This window comes from Artibeus jamaicensis, unplaced genomic scaffold, assembly GCF_021234435.1.
Source record: "Artibeus jamaicensis isolate MK-2021 breed Jamaican fruit bat unplaced genomic scaffold, CSHL_Jam_final contig_515, whole genome shotgun sequence".
Taxonomy (NCBI): domain Eukaryota; kingdom Metazoa; phylum Chordata; class Mammalia; order Chiroptera; family Phyllostomidae; genus Artibeus; species Artibeus jamaicensis.
In genome coordinates this window covers 361362-374816 of record NW_026521869.1, presented here as the reverse complement: position 1 = coordinate 374816, position 13455 = coordinate 361362, and the positions used below count along the sequence as shown (strand labels likewise).

Genomic DNA, 13455 nt, shown 5'->3' with positions numbered 1-13455 from the left:
GCTAACCTCTCTCTCAAGGGTTTGGTTAAAAGGATGGCCCATTAGATCTATTTCATTTATAGACAAGAAAGACATCATTATGACTTAACAATTACCCAAGTCCCTCTTTGATTTAATCTTAACCTATAAACACAGGTCTATGTTTTGAAGACTATTAAACTGAAGGATACAAACTTAATTGATATTGGTAGTTAAATGTTTACCCCAATGCCTGGAAGAATACACAAAGTTAATTATCACCATATGTTATTATCTGAAAATTTGTCTTCCAAGTAGTATACTCTAAAAATATTACTTTATTTATCTGAAAGAGAATGCTTTTAAAAGAAAGATGAAGAAAGCCATGGTAAATATTTTTACATTTTACATATGTCATTTTTTGTTAATTTCTTTTTGAGTTTTATGAAAACTTTATTTATTTATTATTTTATTTTATTGATTATGCCATTACAGTTGTTCTATTCCCCCCTCATTCCCCTCCACCCTGCACCCACCGCCCCCACCATTCCCCCCTTTAGTTTATGACCATGTGTCTCAAGTTCTTTAGATTCTATATTTCCCATACTATTCTTGTCCTCCCCCCTATTTATTTTCTACCTACCATTTATGCTACTTATTTTCTGTACCTTCTCCTCCCTTCTCCTCCTCCCACTCCCCTATTGCTAACCCTCCTTGAGATCTTCATTTCTATGGTTCTGCTCCTCATCTAGCTGTCCTCTTAGTTTGCTTTTGTTTTAGGTGTGGTTGTTAATAACTGTGAGTTTGCTGTCCTTTCACTGTTCATCTTTTTATCTTCTTTTTCTTAGGTAAGTCACTTTAACATTTCACATAATAAGGGCTTGGTGATGATGATGAACTCCTTGAATTTGATCTTATCTGAGAAGCACTTTATCTGTCCTTCCATTCTAAATGAAAGTTTTACTGGATAGAGTAATCTTGGATGTAGGTCTTTGAATTTCATGACTTGCAATATCTCTTTCCAGCCCCTTCTTGCCTGTAGGGTCTCTTTGGAGAAATCTGCTGAGAGTCTGATGGGAACTCCTTTGTAGGTGACTGTGCCCTTAGCTCTTGCTACTTCTAGGATTCTCTCCTTCATTTTAATCTTGGCTAATGTAATGATGATGTGCCTTGGTGTGTTTCTTCTTGGCTCCAACTTCTTTGGGACTCTCTGAGCTTCTTGGATTTCCTGGAAGTCTATTTCCTTTGCCAGATTGGGGAAATTCTCCTTTATTAATTGTTCAAATGAGTTTTCCACTGGTGGCTGTTCCTTTCCCCCTTCTGGTACCCCTATAATTCGGATGTTGGAGCGTTTAAAGATGTCCTGGAGGTTCCTACGTCTCTTCTCATTTTTTTTTTGAATTCTTGTTTCTTCATAGTTTTCCTGTTTGGCCATTATTTTCTTCCTTCTGGTTCACTCCCTTGATTTGAGTCCCAGTTTCCTCTTCATCACTATTGGTTTCCTGTGCAATAGGAAACCAATATTGGTTCCCTTCATTTCAATTAGTTTAGCCTTCCTATGTTCCTCTAATTTGTGACTAAAATCAACCAGTTCTGTGAGCATCCTGATCACCAGTGTTTTGAACTGTGCATCTGAAAGTTTTGCTATTTCTTCATTGCTTAGATTTATGGGCTCTGGGGCTTTGAGATCTTCTTGAGCCATTTTTGGTCTGTTTGTGCCCATTAATTATGAGGAGCAGAGCCTGGTTAATTACCAGGGCGGAGCCACCCAGGTCGCTAGGTTGTGATGCTGTATGTGGGGGTGGGGTCAGAGCTGGGAAATGGCGGCCTTCTCTGCTGCCTATCGCCGCTGGGGCCTGCGCGGTCCACTCTCAGCGCCCACTCCCTTGCTGGTCTATTTGCTCACAAATGTGGGACCACAGTCAACCTGCCACCCTGCACCCTTGCTGGGTCTGCCCGTCGCTCACTGGGTCGCTCACTGGGTCACTCACGGGGTCCAGCCGTTGCAACCCCACGCCTGGGATCCATGTGCCTGAGTCTGGTCTGACCCAGTTTTCCTGTGCAACCTTGCTCTGCCAGCTGCTGGCTTCGACCCTCTTACCTGTCAGGCTGAAGAATTTGTTGTTATCAGACTTCCGAAAAGTTCAATTTTCTGTGTTCTGGCTGTGTTTTCTGTTGCTAATATTTTGTTGTCTCTAAACTTGGTTGTGGGAGAAAGCATGGTGTCTGTCTACACCTATGACTCCATCTTGGCAGAAGTTCTTACATATGTCATTTTTAAGGGCACTTTTTGTTGGTTCTATTTCTCTCTGGTTCTATGAGATATCTATCATAAGCCAGCTATTTTCTCATACCTCTTTCCCAAAACCTTCAGTTTTAAAGAGCATCTGATACTGACAATGCCAGTGACATAGATTTTTGTGTTAATGGCAATGTCTGAACATTCTCTAGAGCAAACTGTTGTTAGTAACCATCCATTCTTTTTTGTGTTCTGCACAGTTGGTCCTTGCTTTCCACTCATCTCATTTTTTAAATGTATTCCCCAAGTTCTTCAAGTTTAACATGTATACAATAAATATAATATATGTTTACATTTGAATATACATTATACATGTACAAATATTACATATTATAAATATATATATTAGATTTAAGCAATATATATGTACGTGTTTGTTTATACTTACCAGTATTTTCCCCAGGATTAATATTCTTTATTTTAAGGAAAGTTTAAAAAGAGGAAAATTGATATCCTTAAATTTGAGGAACAAAGAGCTGTCCTTACTTCCTCGGAAGAAGGAAAGACACAGATATATCATATGTTAAATTTTTTCTGTGTTCCACTCATTTGAAGTCAAAAAGCTACCCTAAGAGTGATGGTAACAAGAGTCTTCATAAGCTACTGGTTGTTTCCTTCTTTCTGCAAACTTGCACAGAATACAGTCCCCCAATTTAGTCTTCAATGTTTCAATTTATAAAACTCTAACTGACCTCAAGAGTCTCAAAATGTCTCTCTGGTTCTGGAACATTTTCAGGTTTGTTCATCTCTAGTACCTTTACTAGCACACCTAGAGCTATGCATCCTGAGTAGCCCTTGACCTGAGCTTGGTTTGGCTGACTCTGTGCCCACTTTCAGCTTCTGAAGAATGACATTAGCTGCTGCCTCAATTTTCACTTTGACCTTCCTTGTCATGTTGATAGTAAGAGCGGTAAATCACACATGACAAATTGTCCACCAATTTCCTGAATTCCCTCACATAATTAATTTTCGATTTCCCAGTTTCTATTAATGTGTGTGGCACTGGTACACTGAACATGCCCATTTCTCTTCTGCAAATCACTCCCATGCTTTTGGAGCTGTAAAGCTGAATGAAAGTAAGCAAATGGTCAAGGAGGCAGGAAAAATTGAAGGAACAACAGACGTATGTGCAGATGGAAGCCACCTGCTCACTAATATGCTTTACCTTTACCTTTTGCCATTAAATGGGATGAGAGAAGGAGGTGAGGATAGGGGGAAAATGGTATAGAAATTGAATTGGAGTAGAATTTATGAGAAGCAAACTAATAGCTTCTAAACACTTTACAGAGAAATGGTAGAAAATTGAGTCAACTTAAGGGGAGGAGACTGGGGAATTGGTGAGGAATGAGAGAAGATACAAAAAAGAGCTGGATGTGACAGGATATTTTTTTTACAATAAAAAATAATGTTTTACTGGGACAAGATTTTGTCCAGGTTAGGGATATTTCAGTGCTTAGTTTTTTGAAATGTCTGGTGATGCTTTTTCTTTTTTCCATAGAAATGTTTTTGTAGATATGTAGGTTTTCTGTAAACTGTTTTGACGAGGCAAAGGAGTTTTTTCCAAAACTTTCCAAGGTGCTTCATTTCAAAACTCTATGTATGAAAACATGATAAACATTAAGACACTAGTATAAGTTATTTTAACTGGAGAGAAAAAAGAAAGCTGAGACAGATTCTGGAAGTTAAACATATATGTTGTGCCCATTTCATGTAAGGCATAGTGTAAATGTAACATCTTCCACAGAGAGCTGCATGCCAATGAAAGGAAGATTCATATACTGTAAGATTCATATATTGTAAGAACTCATACATACCAAGCTTGATCTTACAGTCCATAGGTAAGCAAAACACCAGTCAAAATAGTGGGAGTTTAGTTTTGTAGACATGGTGATCTTATACACAATTGATATTTATCTCCACAGCAGCCTCACAAATAGGATGCATTATGGAGTCAGTTATGGCTTCCTGTAGCATTTGACTTCCTAGTTTATTATTTTTACTTTTTTTAAAATTTATTTTTAGACAGAGGGAAGCATCAGTGTGTGATTGTATCTGACATGCCACCTACTGGGGACTTGGCTCACAACCCAGTCATGGGAATTGAACCCTGTCTGGGAATCGAACCCGTGACCCTTTGGTTTGCAGGCCAGCACTCATTCCACTGAGCCATACCAGCCAGGGCTGACTTATGAGTTTAAATCCTCCTGCTTTCTCCTCTGTTTTGCCAGTCCATTTATGAAAACATGCTTACGTCACCAGTGGTACACTTGCTATTTATTTATATCCTTTGTTTAGGAATCAGTCAGCTAAACCAGTGTGGTTTTTAAAAGTTCATGTCATCTATTGATATTAGTTTCATATTCTTGTAAGGAAGAAGAAGCATCTTCCATTTTTCTGTCTCTACTGGGACATTAATGGAGCTACTCACTAATTTTGTTTTCTCAAAATTAATGCCCTCTTCTGCCACAGGGCAAATCAGTGAGGGGGAGTTTACTAGCCATTTGCAAGTTCATGTGTCAGTTAGTTAAATCCTAACGTTCCATAGGCTTGTGATTGCTCGTTTCTGTGTTGTAGATACATGAGGAAAAAAAGATATATGTGTACACACATACACATACACTCATAATTTTTACAGGTATTTAAAAGAAAAACTGAAGACTTTCTGTATCTTTTGTAGGATGTCCAAAACTATTCAGAAACACTAATTGGAAATTTTTCTAAAGTTGGCCCAATTAATTGGGATAGGCTATCAAACACCTTCAATTTCACAGTGTGGTTAATATTTCACAGATACTCTTGTTGGCTTATATGCACACATGCGGAGACACATACATTTTCCATTGTCAGAATAGTGAAATGAAATAACATTGTAATAAGTATCAAGAAATATGAACTCAAGGCCTGACTTTGACATCAGCATGTGGCCTTGGGCCAGTAACTTAACTTCTCCAGACTTTGATCTCCTAGGCTGTAACATGATGGTAGAGAGGAGGAGCCCATCTGAAGCCCTTCCCTTCAAGGCCCTTTTTGGGAAATTTGCTTATAAATCTTTCCTCCGCACCTCAGGTGCCACTAGCATTTCATGAGAGGGGGGTGGCTGTCTCTAGGAGAATTATTTGATTTTTATTTGTACTTGTCTTTCCATGAAATGTTTGTCCAGATCTGGAACATAGCTTTTCTCTAGTCAGACTTTAAATAATGAATATCTGGCTACAATATATATCTCCTAAAAAATGAGAAACTGCAGAAAAGAAAAAATTCTGAATTTCATAAAACATTGTTTTCTGAGACATTTTTCAACCACAAGGAGAAAAAAATCTCAATATTAAAAGAGTAATAGAAAAAATTCAAGTATATTTAGTTTTTCGTCCTGATTTTGCTGCTTGTCTTGAGTCTAAATGTGTATTAATTTGTCAGCAAATTAAGAGTATCAAAACTGACCACACCTTTTTAAAAAATCATATCTAGAGAACATTGACTCTTGTTGACATACTGTTTCTCATTTTTCTCTTTCTATAGTGGTAGCATCTTGAGTAGAGTTTGTATTTATGAGGATGGATTTCACTTTACTTTGTCTTTATGGTTTTAACACATCATTTACAAACACTTTATCTCTGTTACAGAAAATAAATGGAATTCCAGGCTTTTGATGAAATGCTATGCTGAAATGGAAAGTCCAAAAATCTATATTTAGATGACTGACTCCTGTCTGAGGAAGACATGGTAAATGTCTGAAATGTAAAAATGGAAGGATGGTGAATTTAATGATCACACCCTAAATGGGGAATGCTATTTTAAAATAATTAAATGTTCCATCAGCCCTGGCTGGTGTAGCTCAGTGGACTGAGCATGGGCCTGTGAAGCAAAAGGTCACTGGTTCGATTCCCAGTTAGGGCACATGCCTGGGTTGCAGACCAGGTCCCCAGTAGGGAACACATAAGAGGCAACCACACAGTGATGTTTCTATCCCACTCTTTCTCCTTCCCTTCCCCTCTCTCTAAAAATAAATAAATAAAATATTTTTTAAATGTTCCATCATTTGCAAGTCTAAACAGTCCATTGTTAGTCCCTGTTGTGGTCTTTCAACAGATCCTTACACTTTTCAAGGAAAATTTACTATTAAAACAATTGAGTGTTAGCACTAGCACATTTCATGGGACTCTAATTCATAGCTAAATATACAGTTTCAAAAAATTTAATTTATATGTGAGTTTGCTTCATAAATGACAAACATGACAAGCATTGTTTAAAGGCTAGTGGAAGATATTAATCTTCAGGTATCGAATAGATTCTCTGCTTGAGGAGGTAGCTAAACCTTTTGACACATGAAAAATATTATGGAATAAAAAATATTCAAAAGCTGTTTTATAATTAAATAATAATAATTTCACAATTTTCTTGTTGATTCTTACATTTTAGAAGATGTTACACTCTAAATTACTTTTTTCTCTAGGTCTACTCTAATATTTTTAGCATTACATTTTTAATTTGTTATTACAAGTGTATAAGAAAACAACTGGTTTCTCTAAATCAATATCACTTTCATTAACTTTGCTGAAATTTCTCTTATTATGTCCAAGAAGTGACTAGAAAGCTTTTGGAGTTTCTACTATAAGTAATCACATTTTTTAGAAATAATAAGAATTGTTGTTTCTTTCTGATTCTCATAATCAGGATTATATAGTGTTATAGTAAATAGAAGTAGATTTAGTGGCACTCTTGTCTCATTCCTGATTTTAAAAAGAGTGCTTCTAATGTTTCATATATATATATAATCAGTTTAAGAAGTTTTTGAAAATTTCTAGTTTGCAAAATTTTTTCCATGAATGGGTACTCTGAATTATTGTCAAGCATTTCAAAAAAATTTATCTTTTTCTGTAATTACATATGTATAGACAGTTTAATATAAAATTTAAAATTTGACTTCTTTAGGTCTTGGACTTTAGACTGCAAAATGGTGGTAGAGAGAAAGTGTTGTACTAGGGAATATATTCTTTGAGATATATAAATATATTTGTATTTTTTATTTTTTAAGTCTTCCAACAATTCATTAGAAAGAATGTAGATATTAAAAACAATCCTCGCTGTCATGAACATAAATATAGGCCTGGTAGAAGCTGGATCAAAAACTAAAAAATAATAAATCCAATAATGTATTAACATTTTTTCATTCACTTGCCATATTGACAGTGATAATACAAATTTGCTCTAAATGTACAGACTCTCAAGCAACAATGTCCAGGCTTTCTTGATTCTCCATGCTGAAAAATGTAAAAGTTTAAAGGTCAAACAATACCTACCACATGTACAGGCTTCAAAGACCATCTAAGTTAGAGTGTTTGCTATTAGCTGAGATACATTTGGAATACTTATGTACAATAATGTGAAGTAAAATTTTTGAAAAATAAAATTTTAGTGGAATAATCTTGAAGAATAAACCAGAGAAACAAAAGGTTACCTGTTTAAGGTATCAACCAGTTTGTTTCAGCCAGTTTGAGTTCCTGTTCTAAAATTTAAAACAATCATCTTTCTGTAATCCAAGAGCTTCCTATCATGTCTGTATCTAGGTTATGAAGTAAAGGAGATTTAGATGAAAAGCTTTTATTTATCGCAACTGCTATATCAACTGCCTATGACCTCACAGCATCATGGAAGTCTAGGAAGTGTTCATGCATAAGGTCATTTCCTTAGCTGACTTAAAATTGCCCCATACAATGGTATGTATCAATCCTTAGTGAGGCCTTTAAGAAAACTGGTTGAAAAATGGGTTAAAGGAGGCAAATGCAGCATTTGCCTTTAGAGCTATCAACTCAGGAATTCTTTCAATTATTAAACCTTAGAGAAAAGTCATTTTTCTTTCTCAAAATTTAGTGTCACCAACACTTCTTACTCCAGATCTGGCATTTTTTTCATCATCAGTGTCTTGTGAATCATCATCTACTCTGGTAAATCTAAATCCTCATCACCACCTATGTTGTACATAATCTCAGAGAAATGATCAAAATTACATGCCTTTATCTTAATAATCATTCCAATCTTTCCAATTATTGAAGACTACACTAAGCCAATTAAGCTTTGCCCTTTCTGTTCTTTAACTTGTCCATCACTGGCCAGATTCTCCTTTTAATAAACAACATTAAATGTATCTGCCCACTCTTTTATGCTTGGAATCATTTGAATTAAGACAGTTAAAAAGATCGATTTTATTTAGATGTTTAAAATGATTACTTTCTCTAAGACAAGTTAATATAAGTTTGGACTTTTCAAAATTTACATTAACATATTTACTGTCTTAACACAAATCCAATGAAGACATATTCCCTTTGATTACACCACTTTGCAGAAAAAGCTGCATTGTGATCTGGGCAAGAGGATGGGTGAATGGTTGGGAGGCCTCTCTGGTGGTAGCTGCTGGGCAGTGGACTCATCTTTGGTGGCAACTCTGGCATTTATTACCCCACATGGCCAATTCTCACTTCCATTGTACAACAATGGCAGATGTGGGCTCAACCTGGGTATCAGGAATACACCTTGTGAAAGCTACACTAACCACCTCCAAGGACCAAACTGGAATTATCACTAAATTTTAAAAAAATTATCCTGAATAATCAACTGAACACTAGCCAGAGAGAAGTCTTATAACCAAGGACACACAGAAGAAACCACTTCACTATGACAAAACTGGTAGGAAGTGCTGAGGAGCTGAAGGAGGGCTGCCTGAGCTTCCATATGTGGAAGCTGAAGTTTCAGAAGGATATTTCAATGACCAGTGGCGTTCCCCCTGAAAACTATGGGGTCTAACTTTCAAGCTGGGCTCCCCAGCATACAGCACAAGATCCATGAAAAAAAATAATACACCCAGCTATGAAAAGCAGGATGGTTTTTGTCTGCCAAGAAGAGACAGTTAGAGATGCAGACAACCCCTTAAGGGGTCAATGCACAAAATCACTTGCAGCCACTTACCTTGGGCTCTGGCAGAGTGAGGACAGAGTAGACTAGAGATGTGTGAAAAGACACTAGGGTAGGTGGCTAGAGGAGAGAGGTGAAGGATCAACCACCAGAATCCCTGTGCTGAGTTGTTCCCGTATTGCAGAAGCCATCATTTTAAGCAGACCACTCCATTCCAAGTGGTATGAGCTGGAGGGGAAGCAATAGTCCCACCCACAAGAATCCCCCTCACCCCAACCTGTGGAACTTAAGACAGGCTGCTGAGTACAGCTAGAGGTTATACCAGTGATAAAGGCAGAGGTGGAACTCTGGAAACTTTGAGACTTTAGGTGTCTTTCCCTGGGTCTGATGCTGATAAAACCTAGCCTTGGTATGCAGCCTGGTTCTTTCTGCACAACCCAAGCTCAGCAGAGGGAGCCACAAGCTGAAAATCACTGATAGCTGCAAACAGTTTGCCCAGGGCCAGTCACAGAGAATGTCTGACAAAGGTCTGCACAAGAGTCTTTGCAGATCTACCTAATACATGGAAACAAATACAAAGGAGCATCCAACATGTGAAGACAAAGAAACAAGCCCCAAATGAAAGGACAAGAAAATCCTCCAGAAGAAGAACTAAAGGAAAGGCAGGCAAGCAATTGATCAGATATAGATTTTAGAGAAATGATTATAAGGATACTTAAAAGTATGGAAAAAGACATAGAAACCATAAAAGAGGACAATTGAGAAATAAAGAATTCAATATCTGAAATAAATAATATGCTGAAAGAAATAAATAGTATGTTAGATGAAGCAGAGGACCAAATCAGTGATTTGGAAGATAAAATTAAAAAAAGCACCCAAGCAGAGCAGCAAAAAGAAAAAAATTAATATTTTATTTATTTATTTTTAGAGAGGGGAAGGGAAGGAGAAAGAGTGGGAGAGAAACATCAATGTGTGGTTGCTTCTCATGTGTCCCCTACTGGGGACCAGGCCTGCAACCCAGGCATGTGCCCTGACTGAGAATCAAACCAGTGACCCTTTGCTTCATAGGCCCATGCTCAATCCACTGTGCTACATCAGCCAGGGCAAAAAAAAAAATTTTTTAAGGAGAAGAGTGTAAAAAACCTTTGGGAAAACTTGAAGCATAATCACATCCACATTATGAAAATACAAAAGAAGAGAATGAGCAAAGGAATCAGGAACCTATTTGAAGAAATAATGACAAAAAACATCCTTAATCTGGGGGGAAAAAAGACACACAAGTCTAAGAAGTGCAGAGATCCAAATAAGATGGATCCAAAATGGCCTACACCAAGACCTATCATAATTAAAATGAGAATGCTTAAGACAAGGAGAGAATCACAAAAGCCAAAAGGGAAAAGCAGTTGCCAAAAAGAGAGCACCAATTACACTGTCATCTAATTTCTCAACAGAAATATTTCAGGCCAGAAGGGATTAGCATGCAATATTCAAGGTGATGAAAAGCAAGGACCTACAACCAAAGCTACTTATCCAGCAAGACTATCACTTAAAATTGAAGAAGAAATAAAAAGCTTTCTACATAAGAAAAAACTAAGGGAGTTTGTTAAAAACAAACCAGTACTGCAATGAATGTTAAAGGGTTTCATTTAAGAACAAAAATAAAAAGAAAAACAGAGAAAATAGTTTGAATATTAAAATGGCAATAAATATGTACCTATCAATAAACACCTTAAATGTAAATGATTTATGTGCTACAACGAAAAGACATGGGAGAGCCAGATGGATAAGAAAACAAGACCCAATATATGCTATCTCCAAGAGACCCACATCAAATTGATAGATATACACAGACTAAAAGTAAAAGGATGGAAAAAGATATTAAATGCAAATGGAAAAGGAAAAAATCTGGGGTAGCAATACTTATATTTGATAAAATAAACTTTAAAGCCAGGCTATAGTAATAAACAAAGAAAGACACTATGTGATGATAAAGGGAACTAACCAACAAGAGCATATAACCCTAGTAAACATTTATGCACCCAAAGTTGGAGTAGCTAAGTATGATTGACAGAAATACAGTAATAATCAGGGATTTTAACAACCCATTGACTTTGATGGATGGATCTTCCAGATAGAAAATCAACAAGAAGGAAGCAGCCTTAAAAGACATACTACATTAAATGGGTTTAATTGATACCTTCAGAGAATTTCACCTCAAAGGAGCATAATAAACATACTTTTCAAGTGCACATAGAATGTTTTTGAGAATAGACAACATCTTAAGACACAAAACTAAACTCAATGAATTTAATAAGATTGAAATCATATAAAGCATATTCTCTGCCCATAATGCTGTGAAACTAGAAATCAATCACAAGAACAACACAGAAAAACAGGCAAGGACACGAAAGCTAAATAACATGTTATTAAACAATTAATAAGTCAGCAATGAGATCAAGGGAAAAATCAAAATATACCTTGAAATAAATGAAAATTAAAACATAACAATCCAAAATTTGTGGGACACAAGAAAAGCAATCCTAAGAGCAAAATTCATAGCATTAGGGGACTATCTCAAGAAACAAGAAAAGGTCAAAATCAACAATCTAACTTTACACTTAAAAAGACATGAAAATGAACGATAAACAAAACCCAAAGTGAGTAGAAGAAAATAATAAAGATCAGAGCAGAATTAAATAAGAGTCTAAAAAAATAAGACAAAAGACCCATGAATCCAAGAGCTCATTCTTTGAACAGATAACTAAGACTGAAAAACCTCAAACCAGACTTATATAAAAAAAGAAAGGACCCAAATAAACAAAATCAGAAATAAAAGAGGAGAAATAACAAGTGACCACATATATAAAAATTATTGCAAGAAAATATTATAAACAACTATATGCCAAAAATCTGGACAATTTGGTTAAATGCATAAGTTCTAGAAGCATACAATCTTCCAAAACTATATTAGAAAGAATCAGGGAATCTGAATAGACAGATTACACCTGGTGAAACTGAAGCAGCATTAAAAAAACTACTACCAAACAAAAGCCCTGGATTGGATAGTTTCACAGGTGATTTTTACCACCGGTGAAGAATGAACACTGAGAAGAATGAACGCTTCTGCTTCTCATACCACTTCAAAAATTCAAGAGGAGGGAAGACTCCCAAGCTGATTTCACAAGGTCAGAATTATCCTAATTCCAGAACCAGATAAATACACTACAAAAAAAATTATACGCCAGTACTCCTGATGAACATAGATGCTAAAACCCTCAACAAATATTAGCAAACTGAATACAACAGTGCATCAAAAAATCATACACCATGAGGAAGTAGTATTTATTCCAAAACAGGAAGGTTGATACAACATTCAAATATCAATAAAAGTGATACACATGTAAACATACTCAACAGGCAAAAATAACAATCATTCCTCTTAAAATCAGGAATGAGACGTGGATGTCTGCTTTCACCTTTCTTATTCAACATAATACTGGATGTCCTAGCCATAGCAAACAGACAAGAAGAAATAAAAGTGTTTAAAACTAGAAAAGAATAAGTAAAACCCATTATTTGCAGATTCAATGATATCATACAAAAAAAACCCCTAATGATTCTGCCAAGAAACCACTAGAACTGATAAATTAACTCAGCAAAGTATTGGGATACAAAATTAATGTCCAGAAATCAGTTGCATTTTCATAAGCCAATAATGAAATGTCAAAATGGGAAATTAAGAAAACAATCCCATTCACAATTGCTTCAAAAAAATAAAATGCCCAATAATAAGTCCAACTAAGAATGTAAAATAGCTGTATTCAAAACATTTTAAAACACTGAAGAAAGAAATTAAAGAAGATGCAAGTGGAAGTGCATACCATGTTCATGGATAGGAATAATTAAACATCATTGAAATGTCATGCTACCCAAAGCCATCTATAGATTCATTGTAATTCCTATCAAGATTCCAATTATGTATTTCACAAAACTAGAACAAATATTTCAAAAATTTTTGTGGTACCACAAAAAAACCCACATAACAATAGTGATCCCCCAAAAGAGGAACAAAGTTGAAGGAATCACACTACCCAAACATCAAACTATACTATAAGGCCACAGTAATAAAAGCAGCATGGTACTAGTATACAATCAGACACATAGATCATTGGAACAGAACAGAGAGCCAGAAATAAACTCACACATTTATAGTCACTTAATATTCAAAAGAGAAAGCAAGCACATACAATGGGCTAAAGATAGTTTATTCAATAAATGGTGTTGGGGAC

The 13455-nt window shown here is 35.9% G+C and overlaps 1 pseudogene; it reads right to left on the bottom strand.

The window, feature by feature from the left end:
- Nucleotides 1–8143: 8143 nt before the first annotated feature.
- Nucleotides 8144–8685, bottom strand: LOC119035895 (prostaglandin E synthase 3-like; annotated as a pseudogene).
- Nucleotides 8686–13455: the final 4770 nt, after the last annotated feature.